General features: G+C 43.0%; 1 protein-coding gene across 1 annotated transcript in view; it reads right to left on the reverse strand.

The window, feature by feature from the left end:
- The window catches only part of FMN1 (formin 1), a 467,180-nt gene that overhangs the window by 447,725 nt on the left and 3,555 nt on the right, over positions 1-15,900 (reverse strand). Inside the window, 1 exon segment of the mRNA XM_021098316.1 lies at positions 2,679-2,743. The gene's annotated coding sequence lies outside the window, so the exon portion shown is untranslated.

The raw sequence follows: 15,900 nt of genomic DNA on the forward strand, positions 1-15,900 counted from the left end.
TCGGGCCCTGAATCTGCAAATCCCCTACAGGACTGGCCAGGGACACTGAGTCTCATTCAGAAGACAGACCCACTCATTCACAGCTTTCTCTTCATTAAGTCATGGAATATGGACCACTCATCCTGTGGTACAACTGGTCCAGGACTGATCAATCGTCATGTGAGAGAGCTTGTACCCAGGCAGCACAAACCAAACTAAAAACAATGAATTCAGAGTCAGAAAGCTTTGGGCTCAAATCCAGCTCTGCCAGTTACTACCAGAATCATCTTCTGAAAGTCACTTAACCTCACCGCCCCTCACCATTTTCATCTGTAAAACAGCTTTTTATTCCCCCTGTTCACAGTACAATTCCATAATCCCCCTTGTGGAGAAATGGAGCCCACTCTCCAGATTACTTTTCTAGGTAGCGTAAATCCAGGGCAGACGTGGGGTTAGAACCCAGGCTTCTGGAGCCAAAAGATACCTCAGAACAGTAAAGGGTGGAAGCAAAGGAAATGACGTAAGAAACTTACAAGTTGGGGGGAAGAAACAAATAACACAAGAACCAGAAGGAAAACAAGTCAAGTGTTAGAAACCAGTAAGACTGAATGTAAAATGAACATGGATGAATTAACAAGGCTTATTATTTGTGCCTCTATTATGAAATAAAATTCATTGTTAGCTTGACTGAGACCCAGGACACAGACATCTAGCTACTCAGCACTTCTAAAGCCTTTTCTCCCTTTGGTCCACTTCAGTTGGCATGTACCATCTGAAGAGGTGCTTTAATTGCTCCCTGGCCCATGCACAAAGGCAAAAATCTTCAATTCAAGACCCTTCTCAGGCTCTTCCCAGCCTCTGATGTCTCCATGCCATGCACTGGAGCTCAACTATTTAGCCTTCTGTGTCAGAATGTTTGGCTCAATCCTAACAGTGCCTGTGAGCTCAGACTTCAGAGGTCCTTGGGCTCCATGCCTCATAGTTGTCAGGGTCAAACGTCCCTCCCTCCCCCCCTTAGGACAGCTTTAGGTTCAAATCCCAGCTCTTCCACTTAGCATGGTAACCTCAGATGGCTATATAAATTCTCTTCACCTCCACTTCTCATCCCTAAACTACAGGCAATGACGATACCTGACAGCTGTACTGGCACTGTGTATCATGGCATCGGATACACAGTGGGAGCTACAGTAGTAAATGCTACTATTATTTTGTGTTCCAGACCCACATCATCCAGGAATAGATTCCCAAGACACCCTGCCTCCTATGACCAATAAACCCTCTGCAACTCATTTTTCCTGTTCAATCAAAAGCTCCCTAAGGGAAGAAGGGTCTGTCATCATGGCCATCTTTGTATTCCCTACAATACAGGCTGTAAAGATGGCAGACATTCACTAAACAGTGGAGTAAAGTGTTATTATCTGAACACATAAATCCAACCTGTGTCTCTGCCTGCAAATTTAAACACATTATCTGTAGCCAGAATTAATGATCAATGATGGCTTGAATTTTACTTTCCAACAGACACAACAATTAAAGCAAGACCCCCCCACACACACACACAAAAAATCACTGTCAGGAACAAAACTGGTTTTCCATCACAAAAATGAGTATCAAAGAGGGAAAAATATGAAAAATACAAAACGTCAGATTAGGGAATAAAAGACTAGATTAATACCGAAATTTCTATTCAAGATCAAAATGACAGTAGGAAATTTAGAAAGTGAAGAAAAGAGATTTAAAAAAAATGCTCCAAGATACTAAACAAGGGGGAAAATGGATTCATGAAATCTTTACTCTCAGTGCCTGAGAGAAAAATGAAAGGTGTTATTTCAGGGTTCTACCTTAAACCAAATATATATTTATTTATATACTTGTTGTTCCCTTTGCCAGAATGTTCCAGAATCTTTATGGCTCAGTAACTGGCTACCTTCGGGTATCTACTCAAACGATGCCTCAAGAAAAGGCTTTCTCGGTGATTGGACACAAAAGTGCCCATGGCCAATGTCACTCTCCAGCCCTTATCCTGGTGTGTCTGCCTCATGGAACTTAGCACTTGCCACATTAGATATTCATCAGTTATTCAGTCTCTCCCCACACACTGTAGAACATAACCACCAAGACAAGAGGAGGTCTGCTCTTGGCTAGGTCCTGTCCTTGACAACGAACTAGAAAATCACAAGTACTCAATAAAAGTCTCTCCAATGAGCGATCCATTTATTAATACAAATCTAATGACTACATTTATAAAGTGTTCAAAAACAGTACCAGACACTTAGTGGGCCCTGTTAGCTATTTATAGTGGAAGTGGGAGCACCAGCATTCCTCTCTTAAGGTTTCTGGATGGTTTAGTGACAAACATCTTCTGCCTCTGGGGAGTCAAGGAAAGTTGGGGGGAGGGGAAGAGAATGGGGGAAGCAGCTTTGAAATACAAGCATGGAGCCATTTACTTTAAGGGGCAACTGGGAAGCAGGAGCCATTTACTTTAGGGGAAGCAACTGGGAAGCAGGAAGTGCTCTGCAGTACAGTACGTTAGAGAGCAAGTATCAGTAGGATTGGGAGGTAACAGCTGGGTGGGAAGGCACAGCTGGAACCAGGAAGCTGGGGTGAGAGATGGTATGGGCATGGAAGCCCATGGCCAAGGTGCAGCTTGACAGTGGGCACAGGCATGCATGCTGCAATGACCTGGTCCCCCTACTCACCTAGATCAACCTTCCCTCCGGCAGGCTCCAGGCTTTGAGATGTCAAGAATGTGACACCATCCAGCCTGTAGAGGAAAAATAATAAAATAATCATGGCTTACCTGAAGTGCCCACACTTGTGTGTGTGTGTGTGTGTATCCACGTGTACGCACGCATGCGCGCATGCACGTGTGTGTGTGTGTGTGTGTGTGTGTGTGTGTGTGTCTTGTTGTGTTACCTGTACATCTGGGTAGGCCATTTGTTTGTTTGTTTGTTTGATTTTTTTTAAGGCTGCCCCCTCGGCATATGGAAGTTCCCAGGCTAGGGGTCAAATCAGAACTACAGCTGCTGGCCTATGCCACAGCCAGAGCAATGCCAGATCCAAGCCGCGTCTGCAACCTACACCACAGCTCACGGCAATGCCAGATCCTTAACCCACTGAGCGAGGCCAGGGATCAAACCTGCATCCTCATGGACTTTAGTCAGGTTTAACTGATGAGCCACAATGGGAACTCCTGGGGAGGCCAATTCTAAGAGGCTTTCAAAAATAATGAATCACAGTCCTGATCCCTTTCCCTCTGATGTGAGTCTAGGAAACAGAAATCCTGCATCTTTCATGAAATGACCATAATCTATTACTTGGGTGACCAGCCAGGCAGGCTTGCCCACGACTGAGAAGTTTCCAGGATTCAGGCTTTTCAGTCCTAAAACCAGCCAGGTACTTGGGCAACCCAGTACCAGTTGGCCGCCTTCCCACTGCAGGGCCTCCTAACTGGTCTATGTTCACACTGCCACCAGAGCAGTCTTTTCAAAACAAAAGGCTGACCTTGTCACTTCCTCAGCTAGTCACACACAGCTAAAACCCTTCAATGGCAATCTTGCTCTTAAGACAGACTGCACCCCTTAACAGACTGACAGGCCCCGTGTGACGGGCCCTGCCTAGCTCTGCAGCAGCATCATTACACTTCCGCCACGGCCATGGCTCCCTTCCGCTCCCTGCTCTTCCTTCTGCTCAGACCACAGATGCTGTCCCTCTTTCACACAGTTAATGCATAGTCACTTTTCATGCTATGGTTCCATCACTGGCATGTGCTCAGAGAAGTCTTTCTGACTTCCCCGAGTGCCAAATGTACTGTGCCCTTTCGGTGTCACGGCCACTGCTGTCCACACTCACACACACCCCTGCCCACACCCTCTTGGGGTCATCTCCACACACTGAGGCTCCCTGCTGCAAACACCTGTGACTTTCTGCCCAATGGCTTTTGCTGTCCATGCAACACTCTCCCCAGCAGGCAGGCTGGCACCAGAAAAGAACAGAGTAAGAGGTGGGAGAAGATCAGGCAGACCTTGGGAGCCATGATACAGAGTCCAGGTTTCATTCTCAGTCCCACGGGAAGGTGCGTAAGAGTTTAAGCTGAGGACGGAGGTGATCTATTTACATTTTCAAAAGGTCACTCAGGGTGATACATGGAAAATTGACAGTGAAAGGGCAGGTGAGGAAGCAGAGAGAGAAAGACCAGCTGGGAAGGTGGTGCCATAGCCCACATTATTCTTCTAGAAGGGATCATTGAGGAAGTACAACTGAAAGCATGATCAAAAGTGGTTATTTGCAGGCGTTCCCGCTGTGGCTCAGTGTTTAATGAACCCGACTAGTATCCACAAGGACACAGGTTTGATCCCTGGCCTTGCTCAGTGGGCTAAGGATATGGCATTGCCGTGAGCTGTGGTGTAGGTCACAGACACAGCGTGGATCCCATGTTGTTGTGGCTGTGGTGTAGGCCAGCAGCTATGGCTCTGATTCAACCCCTAGCCTGAGAACCTCCATATGCCGTGGTTGCAGCCCTAAAAAAGACAAAAGACACACATGAAAAAAGTGGCTATTTGTAGCAGCACAGTGGTTAGAGCCTTCAAGTTCAGGGTCAGCTGCAGACCAGCAGCTTAGCTGAGAAGGCCCTCTGAAGACTATTTTATTTTTTTTAGTTTTTGTGTTAAAGTATAGTTGATTTACAGTGTTGTGTAAATTTCTGCTGTACAGCAGAGTGATCCAGTCATACAGATATATACATTCTTTTTCTCATGCTATCTTCCATCATGTCTGTCCTAAGAGACTGGATATAATTCCTGTGTTGTACAGTAGGATCTCACTGCTTATCCATTCTAAATGTAATAGTTTGCATCTACCAACCCCAAACTCCCAGTCTATCCCTCTCCTTTCCCCCACAAGTCTATTCTCTATGTCCATGAATCTGTGTCCATTTTGCAGATAGGTTCATTTGTGTCATATTTTAGATTCCAGATATGTGATATCATATGGTATTTGTCTTTCTCTTTCTGACATACTTCCCTTAGTATGAGAATCTCTAGCTGCATCCATGTTGCTGCAAATGGCATTATTTTGTTCTTTTTATGGCTGAGTAGTGTTCCATTGATATATGTACCACATCTTCTTAATCTCTTCATCTGTTAATGGACATTTAGGTTGGTCCCATGTCTTGGCTATTGTGAACAGTGCTGCATGAACATAGGGGTGCATGCATCTCTGAAGACTATTTAACATAAGTTGGTTCTTGGAGAGAGGGTAAAAAATCTCAACTTTCTTTTTTTTTGGCCAAAGTGTGCAGCAGCTTGATGTGGGATCTCAGTTCCAAGACCAGGGATTGAACTTGGGTTGCAGCAGTGAAAGGACTGAATCCTAACCACTAGACCACCAGGGAACTCCCAAAATCTTACTCTTTATGCATAAAGTAGGGATGAACATCAAACACATAACCAGATATGCACTTTATCTGTACTATTAACATTTAAAAGTTAGGAGAGGGACAATGAAAACAAGGTTGAGAATCACTGTTCCAGAATACAGACAGGCTGGGCTTCAGGCTCCTTCTGAGGACCACTGGGGGCTCTTAAGCTGGCCTTGGATGGCCCTGGCCTCCTGAATCAATAGCCCTAAAACTGCCCTGTCACCTCACATTTCCAGAGCTCTACAGACACTGACTAATTCACTTTCTAAATGGGAAGATGGTCCAGTAAGATACGATGGTTTCTTTGCAAGCCAGCCTTTCTAAACACAGATACTCCTGTTCGGACATTTCGAGGCGTACAAGGGAAGGAAGGAAGTTTCTGGCACTGAATAGGGGAATGCAAATACCCAGCAGGATCTCCAGTCCCATGTGTCATGTTTTTCTTTCTGCCAAGACTCCGTCTACTTCTCCCCTGATGAATCCCTGTGCTTCTAGATCAGCCCAAGCACAAAGGTCTCCTCCTTTGAAAATCCAGGGGAAAGAAATGACTTTTTCCTTTGAGCTTCCAGGGCACTCTCTAAACATAATACATAAGGCTACTCTTTCCTGAGCATGTGCGGCAAGTATGACACAACGTTTTACCCGAAGTATTTCATTAACTCTTTCCACTGTCAATCCCGTTTTACAGATAGGAAGTGAAGGCTTAGGGAAGGGGAGGTGCTTGCTTGGTGCCACATAGCAAATGGAGAGTAGAGAGTCACCACCAAGCAGCCTCTTAACCTATGGGCTGTTTATATACTATTACTTCACCCCACTGGATTATAATCAGTAGCTCATGTGCCTCCATCTTTCTTACTGCATCCAACATAAATGACCAGGTGTCATGCAAAAAGAAGGCATTTTACAATTACATCCTGCTATATAACTTTGGGAAATTACTTACTGTGACTTAGCTTCCTCATCTATAAAATGGAGACAGTAAATGCCCACCTAGGAGTTCCCATTGTGGCTCAGTGATAACTAACCCGACCAGTATCCACAAGAACATGGGTTCAATCCCTGGCCTCGCTCAGTGGGTTGAGGATCCAGTGATGCCGTGAGCTGTGGTGCAGGTCGCAGATGTAGTTCAGATCAGCATTGCTGTGTCTGTGGCATAGACTGGTAGCTACAATTCTGATTCAGCCCCTAGCCTGGGAACTTCCATTGCCGAGGGTGCAGCCCTAAAAAGGCAAAGAAAAAAAAAAAAAGCCCACTTAATAGGTGTGTTGTCAAGACAAAAGTAGATATAACTTTTTTTTTTTCTTTTTACGGCCATAACCACAGCATATGGAGGTTCCCAGGCTAAGGGTCAAATCAGAGCTGTAGCTATACCAAAGAGCTACACCACAGCCATAGCAATGCAGGATCTGAGCTGCATCTGTGACCTACACCACAACTCACAGCAATGCCGGATCCTTAACCCACTGAGCAAGACCAGGGATCGAACCTGCGACTTCGTGGATGCTAGTTAGATTCATTAACCACTGAGCCATGACGGGAACTCCAAGACAAAATTAGATATAAATTTAATGCACCACAGTTCCTAGCACATTAAGACCCATTTAATTAAACAAGTATTAATTGGGGGCCTATGGAATACCGGCATATGTCGTGCTTTGAGGATAGAGAAATAACAGAAGCTGTCATGGAACTAATATACTAGGAATTTGAAATACTTTGGTTGCTCTCACTTCATATTTTCTTTTTTTTCCCAAATGGCCACACTCATGTCATATGGAAGTTCCCAGTCTAGGGGTCAAATGTGATCTGCATCTGTGGCCTATGCCACAGCCACAGCAACGCCAGATCCGAGACATATCTGCAAACTACGCTGCAGCTTGAGGCAAGGCCGGATCCTTAACCCACTGAGCAAGGCCAGGGATTGAAACTGCATCCTCACAATATCAGGTCCTTAACTTATTGAGCCACAACAGGAACTCCTTTATATATGATATTGTTTAAAGCATGTTTCCCAACATAGAGGGAGAGACTCAGCCAAGGTGTAGTTAATTCTTCCTGCTGGGAATATGGATCATTGCTATTTTCTTCTCTGTACTTTTTTGTATTTTTTACAATTTCAAAAATGATTTTAAAAGGGATTTTTATATCAGAGTCTACATTCATGATTATGTTTCTTTCCTTTTAAGTTAGAGACTCTTAAGCATGTTTTTTACTTATGTTGCACACAGTGCCTTCAAAATGACTTGAGAATTCAATCTGCAAAGCAGAAAAGACTGGATTCTTTCAAATGTTCTTTATAAATATAATCCACTTAAATAAACAGAATAGAGAACAACACCGGATCCTTAACCCACCGATCGAGGCTAATGAATAGTCCTGTGTGTGTTACATTTTTAAAGGTTTTTACATGAAGAGGAAGAGATTATGAAAGAGATTATGAAAAGCTTCATGATGTCAGACTATGTCTGATGGAGTCTATAAGACCAGGATTTCAAACTAAGTGGCTTTCCTTGTCCTTTCTTGTTTAAGACATGATTATTGAATGTCAACACCTGCTTGCCATGGTAAATGACAAACTAGAAAAACCTAGTTCTTATCCTCTAGTTAAGAGTAGTAATATAAAATACACAAAGGGTCACAGAGCTGTGAAAGGGACTAGCTTAGGTGAAGTGTTCTGGGGAATGCTAGATAAAATACCTGAGCTTATCTGTTTAGGTTTAACAGCAGGTGCTATGGTAACAAGTTTTTTTTCATTTACAAAGTTTATGGAAGAAGAGTTGGAATTCTGATTTATTCCTTAAAATATCTCAAAGGAATCTATTCGGTTTCATGTGGCTTAGAAATTTAGAGAAAATGGAATTCAGTATTCCCTGGGTTTTGAATAATTACCTCAATATTACAAAGAGTTTTTTCAACTCAGTGAACCACCTGGCTGTCAAACTTTTAATCACTGTGGATTCCAATATTTATTTCTTTTTTTTTAGGGTTGCACCTGTGGCGTATGGAAGTTCCCAGGCTAAGGGATGAATCTGAGCTGCAGCTGCCAGCCTATGCCACAGCCACAGCAACCTAGGATCCAAGCCGTGTCTGCAACCTACACACACCACAGCTCATGACAACACCAGATCCTTAACCCACTGAGCGAGACCAGGGAATGAACCTGAACCCTCATGGAGATTAATCAGGTTCATAACCTGCTGAGCTACTACGGGAACTCTTGTGGATTCCAATTTAGAGAAGAGAAAATAGATTTTTCTTTCTCTTACTTTTGGAAATGTCTTCTTTCAATGATAGCTTGTAGCTATGGGGTTTTTTTTATATAAATAAAGGAATGAAGCAAATGTTCATAAAACTATATTTGCAAAGTGCTTTAAATCCTATTGCACATTATCAAAATGTGGGTTGGCATTTTTCTAGTCTAGGAGTTCATAATATTCATAGGGGAAAATGATGGCAACTTGTAGTTAAAGGAAACTAGGAAATTATCCATTCTATCCTAGTTCTGGGTTCTCTCATTTATTGCAACATTTCAAGACCATTCTCATCTTGAACTCTTCTATGGCAAATTGTTCTCACCCCTAAAAGGAAACCTCATAGCACTCCAGACAGCCCTGAATGTTTAAAAAAAAATCCCCTTATTCTGAGTTAAAATCCATTTCCATTAATATTTTTCGGTGAGTCCTCATCCTCACTTCTGGAGCTGTAATGAGTAAATTCAACTCCTCCTCTGTCCAACAATCATTTAAATACATGAAAGCCAGTCCTGTTTCCTGAGATATCTCATCCTGACTATACCACCCTAGTCTCTTCAGCAAGCCCTCAGATGGAAGCGCTTTCATCCTCAAAACCCCTGCACATCACCTCTTTCTTCAGTGTTTCAAAGGTCCTACTACAAAGCACTGCTACAAAGCTTAAAAACAGCTCCTCAAAAAATTCCAAAAGTTGTTCTAGGATCCCAATGATAATTCTTGCGAAAGGCCCTTTAAATCATTAGATGACCACATCTTAAATATCTAGATTCTATCCCATGATTTCTTCACCTATCTTGAATTTCAGTTTCCTCTTCACCATGTTTTTCCTGCCTTTGCAACTTGGAAAGCCATTCTTAAATTAATCTTGGTTGCAAGAAACTGAAACTGATTCTGGCTACCTTAACAAAAAGAGAAGCCTATCCAGTTTTGTGAACTTCATGGGCAACTTCATGAAATCAGAGAAGGAATAGAAAAGCCAAGAGCAGGAGGTACAGGAAGCAGAGCCTTCCAACAGCCACTGGCACAGCGTTCAAGGGCCATCCCTGGAGCACTTCTCCGTGACTTAAGTCCCCTCGCTCCTACTCACTGCCACCCTTCAATCCTAAATGCTAGTTCTTGGGGAATAGACTTCAACTGGACCAGCCTGAGTAAGCTTTCTATTCTTGATTTAAGTAGCCCAGACCAGTGACATGGTCTGAGATACATTTTTAGAGAAAGGACAACAAAAGAGAATAAGGCAGATACCCCAAATTATTAGGATATTAATCTAGGGGTTTTTTAAATTCTCCTTGTGTTTTTCCCTTTTTCTGGACCCCTTCCCCCCACTCACAATCAGGCAGGTACCCTGGAACTGGTGTTCACTGCATCAGGAGAGGCACATGGCAAGGAGGAAAGAGAAATAGTCTGAGAATATTCCTGGATTTTGTTTTCCAAAATCCCCAAACACTGAGAACATAGGGAATTGTTTGAAGGAAGTAAAAAGAAATGAGCTATATGGACATGAAGAATCTTGAGGAAACGTGGAAGATGAGCCCCCAGGGCTCTTGGGAACAGAGAGAGGGGCTTACAGGTCCTGGAGGAGGGAGAGCCAGGCCCTGCTTCCTGGCAGTGTCCCCAGGCAAACCACAAGCCTCCAAGTGGTATGAGGTATACCTAGGCAGAATGAACCCTAAAAAATGTCACTAAAAGAATTCTGTGGACCAAAGATGACCTGGGCAATTGTAACTGAAAGAGCCACCTGAGCAGAAACACTGAGTGCCACGGAGTGACCTGTGCAGTTAGATGTCTCAGTGACCAGAGGGTCCCCTCTCCCAATGCTGTCCCACTGCATCAGCCCCTTGGAGCCTTGACACAACTCTGGGGATGTGTGTCTGTGATCCTAAGAAGAACTGAGAGTAAGTCTTTCACCTTCCTGGAAGGAAGAGGCTTGAAACAGACATGAACTTGGTTTGTAAAAAAATAAATAAATAAACAGAGATGAGATAGTTGTATACGCCTGTCTTTACAGATAGAGATTCTCATGCTACTCTTGAATGGAAAGGACAGGAACTCTGCTCTCTCTCGCTCTCTTGCTCTCTCGTCCTCCCTCTCTCTCTCTCTCTCCCTCTCCCTCTCCCTCTCTCTCTCTCATGAACTTGACCTCATCTTATTCAAGCAGCAGAATCTATAAATCATGCACTGATTGGATGCACTGATTGGTAAAAGCCTTCTCTCATAAGAGTTGCTTTAGCAATGTTTTCAAATCCTCTTGCTCCTGACCTTGGTTTTCCTGAGGCTATTCTCCTGGGTCCCAGTCATACATCTATATGTTTTGTCTTAGACAAGAGACCCATCTCTCTTCTTCAGTGCAATTCTTCCTTCTCAGATCTGTTTCAAGCACAAGCTCCCTGGCAACTGCTTTGGCGTCTTCGGCCAACTCTCCCTTTTGCTTTGTCATTTGCCCAGTTTGTGACTAGGCTATCAGAATCTTGTTTATCTTTTTACAAGTATTTATTTACTTTGGTAAGAATACTCAAGATGAGGTCTAAACTCTTATGTTAAGTGCATAATCCAGCATCATTGACTATGGATACAGATTTTGTTTCTTAACAAATTCTGCCTTGGTTAAAATTCTAAATCGAGCTAACGGTGCTGCCATTTAGCAGCCACTGATATGTGGTAACCAAAAATACAACTGAAAAAAAAGAACTAAGCCCCAAAATCTAAGAGTTGACTTGTCTGTTCATTTTTCTGGTTGGCAGACCTGTTTATTCCTGAAGAGAAGGTGAGCGATGTAATGAACAAAGCCCAGGGAGTCAGGTGACATAGATCTATATTCTCGATCATGAGTGACCTTGGGCAAGTTATTTTTTTTAAATGGCCATACACGCAGCATATGGAAGTTCCTGGGCCAGGGACTGAATCCAAGCCATATTGCTGGGGCCTTTAACCCACTGCACCCAGCCAGGGATCGAACCCATGCCTCTGCAGTGACCCAAGCTGCTACAATTGTATTCTTAACCCACTGTGCCACAGTGGTAACACTGGGCAAGTCACTTTTGATCTCCCTATTTCAGTTTTCTCCACTGCACAACTAGAAAAATATCTTGTCACCTACCTAGAGAATAACTTGGGTACAAGAATTGTAGAGTGAGAAATAAAAGGATGCTGCTTGAGAAAACAGTATTTTTTTTTTCAACATGCCACAATTTCCTTTATAACTCTAGGATATCATGGAGTTTCAGCTCTTTCAAATCATCACAAAATCTAAAAGTAACTTATGTTTTCAGAGCACAAATCAGCAAGTGATCTTAACACAAGGTGATGTGATCTGTTCCTATTTAGTTGGGGGTTGGGTGGGTGGGAAAGAGTAGATTCATAAGCCCAGTTGACCTCCTATAGTACAAGGTAGAAGATTCTACAGCAGAAACAGAAATAAAAGGAGACAAGGACACTGGCACATGGGGATGGGATGGATGCCAATTCTGCAGATGAATTCTATTGTCTGCAGACCTGTGGGCTTTTAAAAAATTACTTCTCCAAATATGAACTAGGCTCAGAACATTTTCTAAACTGGCTGCTTTTATCTAAAAAGAGACATGATAATCATTTTAATGCCTAAAAACAGCAAATCTTGCTTTTTACTAAATCCATACCCAGAAGACTGCACTATATTTATGGTTTGTTCTTCTTTGAAAGTTTAAAAAATTCTAAAGCCAGGAATGTTCTCTGTGGCTTATGAGGACACAGACAGAAGATGGAGTGCAAGTCCAGCATGTAAAGTAAATACTACCCATGCTCCATTTACAGTCATACCCTTAAGCAAGCATGGTAACCTCTCCTGGCCCGGATTTGCTTGTCTATACCAGAGGAACAGCACCACTTACCCACTGTGCAGAGGTAAACAAGGGAAGGAGCTTAAATCTCCTGTATTTAGCACAGGATGGACACAGAGGAAGACATGCTCATACCCACTGCCTGCCCTTGGAAAAGACTTTGAGAATATTTTTCTCAGACGAGAATATCAACAAGCTACATGGACTACACAGTGTAATGGTGAGAAATGGCTTTTTTAGGACTCACAGGGCTAAGGTCATAGGGACGAGCTTTCAATCAGCCAACAAATCAAAGCTGCAATGTACCCTTTCACAAGGATAACACATAAAGATTTTAGTGACTGCTTCCTGGGGACTGAACCCATTCAACATAACCACATTTGCCCAGTGGTAATTCTCACAGAAGAAAAAGATCATTCAGTGCTAGGACAGCCATCGTCATTCCAAAATACTTTCCCCATCCTAGCTCAGCAATCATTGAAACTTCATTTGTGCAAATGTCAAGGTCCAGGAGACTTTATGATTTACCAAAAGTACCATCATGAGTGGGTCACTGGGGTGAACTTCTCCCAGTAAATAGACACTCTCTTCCTCTCTGAAACATCTACATTTTTCCTTCGGTGTTTCATAGAGATCATTGGAGAAAGCATCCGAGCCTGGATGAGTGTGGACCGAAACTAATGTGGGCAAAAACAGAGCAACCATAGAGAAAGTGGTGCAGCCATGCCCTGCTCTGTTGGTTGGAATTTTAAATACTGGTCTACTGAACATCTCATGTTCTTTGTGCTTCTTTTACAAAAACATGCATGAGAGCACCCTTCCTGGGATGTTCATACCAATTCCTCAACAGGAGCAACATAATGGTGTTTCCTGCCCTACTTTTCAGCCTTATCTACCCTCTGCCCCTCAGGCAGCCTTCTGCCTGCAGCTGTTACTTGTCCTTTAATGCCTACATTCTGATGACCCACGTGAATATTTAAAAGTTCTGCATACACAACCTTCATTCTAGTTGCTATATAGGTCACTTAGAAAGTCCACTGGGTAGTTCCCGTCATGGCACAGTGGAAATGAATCCGACTAGGAACCATGAGGTTGCAGGTTCGATCCCTGGCTTTGCTCAGTGGGTTAAGGATCCAGCACTGCCATGAGCTGTGGTGTAGATCACAGACACAGCTTGGATCTGACATTTCTGTGGCTATGGCGTAGGCCAGCAGCTGTAGCTCTGATTGGACCCCTAGCCTGGGAACCCCCATATGCCAAGGGTGTGGCCCTAAAAAGCAAAAAAAAAAAAATAATAAAGGAAGAAAAAGAAAGTCCCCTGGAACATTCAATGCCATTGCCAGAGTCACTGAAAACTGCAAACTAGGAAATCCATCAAATTGCCACTGCCTGCCCTCCTTCTGTCTTCTAAGAAAGCTTTGAACCCAACATTTAGAAATCTTGACCAACTGCTCTCTGGACTCAAAAACTGGGTTTATAGTTTGTTCTCACCATTAAACTTTGTTTTGTTTTGTTTTGTTTTTGTTTTTGTTTTACTATAGAAATGCATTTCAGAAATCAGGCTCTTTCCCCACCCTAGCTCAGCAATCATTGAAACTTCATTTATGCAAATGTCAAGGTCTGGGAAACTTTATGGTTTACCAAAAGTACCATCATGAGTGGGTCACTGGGGTAAGCTTCTGATCAATCAGAAGGGCCTGATTTTTCACACTATGTTCAGGTCTAACTTAGGTGGGCACTCCCACCTAGACTACCACCTCTTGACATGAGATACAACTGTTCAGCTGCACTGACCTATCCCAGGACCGAGAGGCTGATTCATTGAGCTGGGGCAATTCCTTAAATTTGTCCTTTTCTGCCTTTGTATCCTTATCCCAAGCCCTGTTGCTGTGGGATTCTTCTGTCCCCTTTTGTAGATCTCTTAGCTTACAAACCCCAATCAGAATCTCTCTACAGCTACCAGCTTGACTTTAAAGATCTAAAACTTCCTGGAAAAAGGGAAATTTCAAAGGGCAGAATGAGGGGTACCAGAATATGCTACTGCGAAATATGCCTCTTCGGCATATGGATTATTTTGAGTTAAATACCACTGCATACCAGCAGATGCTGGGAAAACTCTAAGGCCAGTGCACAAGTTTTCTTTTTGTAAAGAAAATATACATTTATAAAATAAATTCCTATATAAAAGATGTATTCTTCTCCCACGCCCTAAGGGAACTCTTTACTCTTATCAATAGAAAGGCACAGACCTTACTAAACAACCCTTGTTTACCATACTTTTCCTGGTCACTTTCCCATAATGTGTCTCCCCAACCCAGAAGCCCCAAAATCCTTTCCTTTAGCCTAAAATGATTTTAAGCCTGAGTTCTAACTACTCCTTGGAGTTAACGGGTATCTGGGTGTTCCCAAGTATAAGCTTGATGCACATGCTAATAAACTTGTTTGTTTTCCTCTTGTTAAAAAAAAGTTCTGTCTACCTCCAAAATATTTCCCCCAATAGACTGTGACTTAGAAGACCAAAGGCAAAAAGTGTTTAATTTAAAATATGTTGATCTTTAACAATGATCTGGGACACTTTATTTATTTACTTTGGGTCTTTTTAGGGCCGCACCTGCGGCACATGGAAGTTCCCAGGCTAGGGATCCAATCGGAGCTGTAGCCACTGGCCTACACCACAGCCACAGCAATGCCAGATCCAAGACGCCACTGTGACCCATACCACAGCTCACGGCAATGCCAGGTCCTTAACCCGCTGAGAGAGGCCAAGGATCAAACCTGCATCTTCATGGATGCTAGTCAGATTTGTTAACCACTGAGCCACGACAGGAACTCATGATCTGTGATACTTTAGAATGGAGAAATAGATACAGCTCTAATAAGATGGGACACAATACAGGTCAGTTTTGATTAAGGCAAGAAAATAGATGAATTGGTTTAAAAAAAAAAAAAAAAAAAGAACAAAAAACCCTAGCCAGTAGCCCACTTCCTGCAGAGGCAAATTACAGAGGACATTTCAGGAAAGTGGTGAGGTGAGGTAGCTTAAAGGGACACCAACCATCTTCCCTCCCCTCACCCGATACATAACTATAGTACTAGATCTTCAAAGCCTAAAGAAATACAGAAACACAGATTATTCTGAAACTCATTCTACATCTAGCCAGACACCTAAGTGGGAGTGAATGGTCCATTTCCCAGAGGCTTGCTGTAATATGCTGACAAGGTAAGGAGGTTCTTGGCCTCCTTTCCATTTTCCCACTTCAGTAATGATATTACAGGGCACGCGATGACTGCTTTGTCAGCACTTCTTTGCAGACACTAAATGCAGGGATGTTTCAATTCCCTCCCAAGGCCAGCCTGTTGGTGCAAGCTCATATTTACTCCAGGAGGATACAATTCCCATGGTTTAGCATCTCTACAAGATCAAGCAAATCAGATT

Source organism: Sus scrofa, chromosome 1 (assembly GCF_000003025.6).
Source record: "Sus scrofa isolate TJ Tabasco breed Duroc chromosome 1, Sscrofa11.1, whole genome shotgun sequence".
In the NCBI taxonomy this organism is placed as follows: Eukaryota; Metazoa; Chordata; class Mammalia; order Artiodactyla; family Suidae; genus Sus; species Sus scrofa.